Source organism: Nomascus leucogenys, chromosome 8 (genome assembly GCF_006542625.1).
Source record: "Nomascus leucogenys isolate Asia chromosome 8, Asia_NLE_v1, whole genome shotgun sequence".
Lineage (NCBI taxonomy): Eukaryota > Metazoa > Chordata > Mammalia > Primates > Hylobatidae > Nomascus > Nomascus leucogenys.
Genome location: NC_044388.1, coordinates 4,369,152 through 4,374,821, shown reverse-complemented (window position 1 = coordinate 4,374,821; position 5,670 = coordinate 4,369,152). Strand labels below are relative to the sequence as shown.

Here is a 5,670-nt window from a genome sequence, read left to right as displayed (position 1 = left end):
CCCAAGCTGGAGTACAATGGCATGATCTCAGCTCACTGCAACCTCCGCCTCCTGGGTTCAAGTGATTCTCCTGCCTCAGCCTCCTGAGTAACTGGGATTACAGGCGCCCACTACCACGCCTAACTAATTTTTGTATTTTTAGTAGAGACAGGGTTTCATCATGTTGGCCATGGTGATCTCGAACTCCTGACCTCGTGATCTGCCCACCTCAGCCTCCCAAAGTGCTGGGATTACAGGCATTAGCCACCGTGCCCGGCAGCATCCATTCTTTTCTTTTCTTTTCCCCAAAAGCTATCATACTCCTAGAAATGGAGAGGCCATTCTGGGCAGGTCTGTTGTGATTAGGAGAGCCTTCCTCTGCCTCCCAGAAAACACACCAAGCACACACTGGACCTTGTGATTAAGCGGAGCTGAGAGGCCTACTTTATAATTTTAAAACTTGTTAAGTTTCTTTGGTCACCATTAATCTCTGCCACAATCACATGTATCGCTCAGGCCATCACTACCAACATTACTTCTTAGTTTCATTCAAAGGAATGTTGTCAAATATGTGGATTTCTCCTACCATGAAATCCAGATAAAGCAATGGGCATTTTGATGAATACAAAATATGGATTTAGTTTTTTAGCTAAAAAACAATTGCTCAAGATCTTGTTTGGCCTGGAAGGATAATTTATTCACATTTGCCTTTGTTTTTCTTTCTAAGCACAGTGTGCTGGGCTTCTCCCCTCCCAACTTAGAAAACAGATGCGCAGTTCAGGAACAGTTTTTAATAATCTAACTTCACAAAAGACAGACGTGGTGGGTATTCATATAATAGAAATAAACTATTTTAAGCTAATGCTCACTGTGAGCTCTGTGCTGTGCTAGGTAGTTCTCTCCTGCACAACTAATGTTCACTCAGTGTTTGGTACTTCTTTTAAATGCAGCTTAGCATAGTACAGAGGTTGTCAAATGTCAGTGGACTTTGGAATTACCTGGAGAGAATGTGACAAAAGTGACCCCACCCCCAGAGTTGCTGATTCAGCTGATGGGGATGAGGGTTGAGAATCTGCATTCCTAACACATTCTCAGGTGATGTTGATGCTGCTGGTCTGGGGACCACACTTTGAGAATCACTGGCATTGTAGTTAAAAGCAGTGACTTTGCTATCAGACTGATCTGGGTTTGAGTCCTCTAACTTTGGATACATTTTGTAACCTCTTGCCATTTCATTTCCTCATCTGTAAAATTATACCTCCAACATTAGCTATTTTGGGGATTAAGTGATATATATGTGTAGTGTTTAGTACAGTTTTTTATGTGTTAGAACTCAGTAAATGTTAACTGCTACTGCTGCAGCAATTACTACAGTGCTACTGTTACTACTAAATAGAATTAGAAAATGACTGGTTTCAAAATCATTTTTAAATTGTCAATGCCACCTCTTCTCTTTACCTAAAGCTGAGTGCCAACATCTGTTATGACATCATAATGAGATTAATAACCAAGACCCTAAGGAATAATATATTGGATTTTTCATATTATTATGAAGGCTCTCCATCATAACTTAAGAAAAATATATAAACTATGTGTCATTTTATATTTTAAAATTATTATTTTTATTAGTTATTGGAGACAGGTTCTCACTCTATCTGCCAGACTAGAGTGCAGTGGTGTGCTCATAGCTCACTGTAACCTTGAACTCCTGGGACCAAGTGATCCTCCTGTCCAGCTAATTTTTTTTTTTTTGAGACAGGGTCTCACTCTGTTGCCCAGGCTGGAGTATAGTGATGTGATCATGGCTCACTGCAGCCTCCATCTCCCAGGTTCAAGCGATTCTCTTGCCTCAGCCTCCCAAGTAGCTGGGACTACAGTTGTTTGCTACCACACCCAGCTAAATTTTGTATTTTTTGTAGAGACAGGGTTTCACCATGTTGCCCAGGCAGGTCTCAAACTCCTGGTTCTAAGTGATCCTCCCACCTTGGCCTCCTAAAGTGCTAGGATTACAGGCATGAGACACCAGGCTTGGTCATCATTTTTTTTTTTTTTTTGAGATGGAGTCTCACTCTGTCACCCAGGTGGAGTGCAATTGCATGATCTCAGCTGACCACAACCTCTGCCTCTGGGTTCAAGCTATTCTCCTGCCTTAGCCTCCCGAGTAGCTGGAATTACAGAAGCCTGCCACCATGCCCAGCTAATTTTTGTATTTTTAGTAGAGACGAGGGTTCACCCTGTTGGCCAGGCTGGTCTCAAACTCCTGACCTCAGGTGATCCACCTACCTCGGCCTCCCAAAGTGCTGGGATTACAGGTGTGAGCCACCGCACTCAGCCCTGATCATTTTTAATAAGAAATATAACCCTGAAAAGAATCTCTAGGGAAAGAAGTTGTAATTGACTTAATTTATTAACTTCATTAAACATTATTGAATATATTATTATGGGCTAACTAAAAAAAATTCCATTCAGTGGTCACACACACACACACCCCAAAACAACAAAAAAAAAGGAACCTTCATGAAATATTGCTTAGTCATATGAAATATTTTAGAAGAGTTACCATATACTTTGGCCATAAAAAATTCCAATAACTCATTCAAATGAAATTAGCCTGCCACTAATCTGCAAAACGATAGAGTCTCAGAGATGGCACAATATATAAGTTGGAAAGATACTTATCACCTATTAACCAAATACTGACATAGCATTGCTATCAGTTGTATGACTGCAGACACCCGTAAGGTCACCCTAGGCTCTTTCAACCACTGGCATCTAGATTCTTGTTCTGGGCTGAATGTGTCCCTGCCAAGTTCATGTGTCAAAATTATAGCCCCCTCTGTGATGATATTAGCAGGTGGGACATTGGGAGGTGATTAGGTCATAAGAGGCGAGCCCTCATGAGTGGGATTAGTGCCCTTATAAGAAGTTAAGTAAGACAGATGATCTCTCTGGACTATGTAAGAATATATGAAAAGACAGTCTTCTACAAACCAAGAAGAGGGCAATTCACCAGCTTCCAGAACTGCGAGAAATATATGTTTGTTGTTGAAGCCACACAGCCTGTGGTATTCTATTATAGCAGCCCAAACTGTTCAAGGCAATTCTTTTTTATGTTCATGCAGAGCTACTAAAAAATAAAACTGAAAAGTTAACACCAAAGGTTTCATCCAAATCATTTAAAACAAGGATGATAATAGTCACATTAAAGAAATGTAACTTTCTATGTTGGCTTTGAATGCTCTAATATCCATAGTGAGATTTAAAAAAATTAATACATGCACTTGGATTCTTTGCTTTGCAGGTCTCTTGGACATTTAAGTAGAAGTGACATTTATTACCCAATGCTTACTAACAGTGTAGCTCGGGGATGGGCAAACTACAGCCCCCTTTCCCCACCTCTGTCATTTTCTAAATAAAGTTTTATTGGAACACAGCCACTCTCTTTCTTTCACATATTGTCTCAGGCTACATTTATGCTACAGAAGGGTTGCCAACCTCTGCTGTAGACAGTTACTTGGAACACTTTGTAGAGAAATGTGGCAAGAAGAAATGTAATCTCTTTCCTAGAAATATCTACCCAAAGAGATAATTTATATTCAGTAAAATAGTTTCCTAGTACATTAACAAATTAGCCTTACAGTTGATTTCCCATTAGCCTCAGACTGAAATGTTCACTAGCCCTTCTGACTGCTCAGTGTCATTACAATGATGTATCCGCCAGCCATGGGCAACACTCTACTCTGGGCCATTTGTCCTCAGTTTTGCATTATTCTTGCTTAATTTTAAAAGTCAAACTTACATTTATTAAGGTTAATAAAGTCCCAGAACCTCACCAATAGCTAAATAACCTTTCTCTGGAAACCACATTGTTTTTTCAGAAGTAGTAGTTCACTTTAAGCATCTATAAACCTATTTTATTTTATAGAACATGGCATTGGCCTGCCTTTAAAAATGAGTTTCTTTTTTTTTTTTTTTTGAGACAGAGTCTAGCTCTGTGGCCCAGGCCCAGGCTGGTGTGCAGTGGCACGATCTCAGCTCACTGTAATCTCTGCCTCCCAGGTTCAAGTGATTATCCTGCCTCAGCCTCCTGAGTAGGTGGGATTGCGTGCACCACCATGCCAGGCTAATTTTTGCATTTTTAGTAGAGATAGGGTTTCACCATGTTGGACAGGCTGATCTCAGACTCTAAGATTCTATTTCTTTAACAAATGTCTTTCCAAGTACTTGAGGTACAATTTCTATGATGCTTCTAAAAAAAAAATTAACACATATTTGTTGGGTGAATAGAGAGTATGTATCAGAGCAGGAGGAACATGAGAGTTCAACTCTCAGAGGTTCCTCTTCCTGCTAGTGTATGATAAGCCTCTGAGCCTCAATTTCCTTATCCTTAAAATAAAGGTAATCTTTATGTCAGAAGATTGTGGTCAGGATTTTAAACAATGCATGTAAAATGCATAGTGAGAGCCAGACACTTTACAAGTGGTGATTTAGTGAATGCCAGGGAAGTGGGCTTAGTCATTTTTCTTTTCAGATTTCCTTTTGATTTAATTGGATTTTCTTAGCGGTGAACTAGATGCTTAAAAGTAGTCATGCTTAAATTTATTCAGGCAAACTTTAATAAATTTAGGATACCGTGCCTTCACTGAAACAACAGTTTCAAAACACAGTTTGTAGCTTGAACTGGAAAGAGAATATGAAGATAAAGGACACCAGAAGGCTCTGGCACAGCTCTGGTGGCATCGACGCTACTTAGAGCCCTAACTCCCTTACCCTCTTTCCCCAGCCCTTCAGTGCTTCACAAATGCTTGCCGTTGGTCACACAGTGGCCAGAGAATGAGTGTTTGGATGATTGTCTGTCAATCCTCCATCCTGAGAAGAGAGGCAATAATTACCCCTGCCCAGATGATCCACAGCCATGGAAGGCATTCATTCCATCCTTTGGGGCAGTGATGCTTAGAAAAGCCCTGACCTGATGGCAGGCTGAAGAATCTGAATTGCAGTCCCAGTTCCGCAACCCGTCAGCTATGCAACCCCAGACACAGCAATCTGCACCATTCTGAGTCCTAAGTGCCTTCAGCAAATTAAATGAGATCTCTGCGATCCTTCCAGATTTATAGCCTTTTCCATCAGGGAAGTGAAACATATGCATGAACTTTAAAGGAATAGGGGGCTATATGCCAGCCTAAAATATCCATTCTGATTTGGGACAGGTTTCTCAGACATTTATTCTCAAGATATCCCACACTGGCTCTTTTCTCAGCTGCTAAGATCTGACCCTTGCAATAGTCAGGTTTCCAGAGGTATGGAACACAATAAATTAGTAGGCCCCAGAGGGCTACTAATGGCTGTCTCCTACCTACGTAAATACTCATAAATAATCACTCAGTCACCCATTCTAGAATCTTGCTAGTGTTTGCATTATACTGACTGGTGGAGCATCTCAAATCTGAAATTCGAAATGCTCCAATGAGTATTTCTTGTCAGCGCTCAAAGGTTTCAGATTTTGGAGCATTTTGGATTTTGGATTTTTAGATTTGGGATGCTCAACATGTATAAGAAATAAATTTTTGGTTTTTTTTAAATAAATTACCTAGTCTCAGGTATTCTGTTATAGAGCAGAAGCCAAGCTAAGACTGTGTTCATAATAGTGGCTCATGATTTGTTTGACAATATATTTGTTATTAAAATATT

The 5,670-nt window shown here is 40.2% G+C and overlaps 1 non-coding gene across 1 annotated transcript; it reads right to left on the bottom strand.

The window, feature by feature from the left end:
- Positions 1–289: 289 nt before the first annotated feature.
- LOC115836500 lies at positions 290–420 on the bottom strand. The gene has a single exon (XR_004031574.1). It is a non-coding gene; the product is annotated as a small nucleolar RNA SNORA64/SNORA10 family (small nucleolar RNA).
- Between the last annotated feature and the right edge of the window lie 5,250 nt (positions 421–5,670).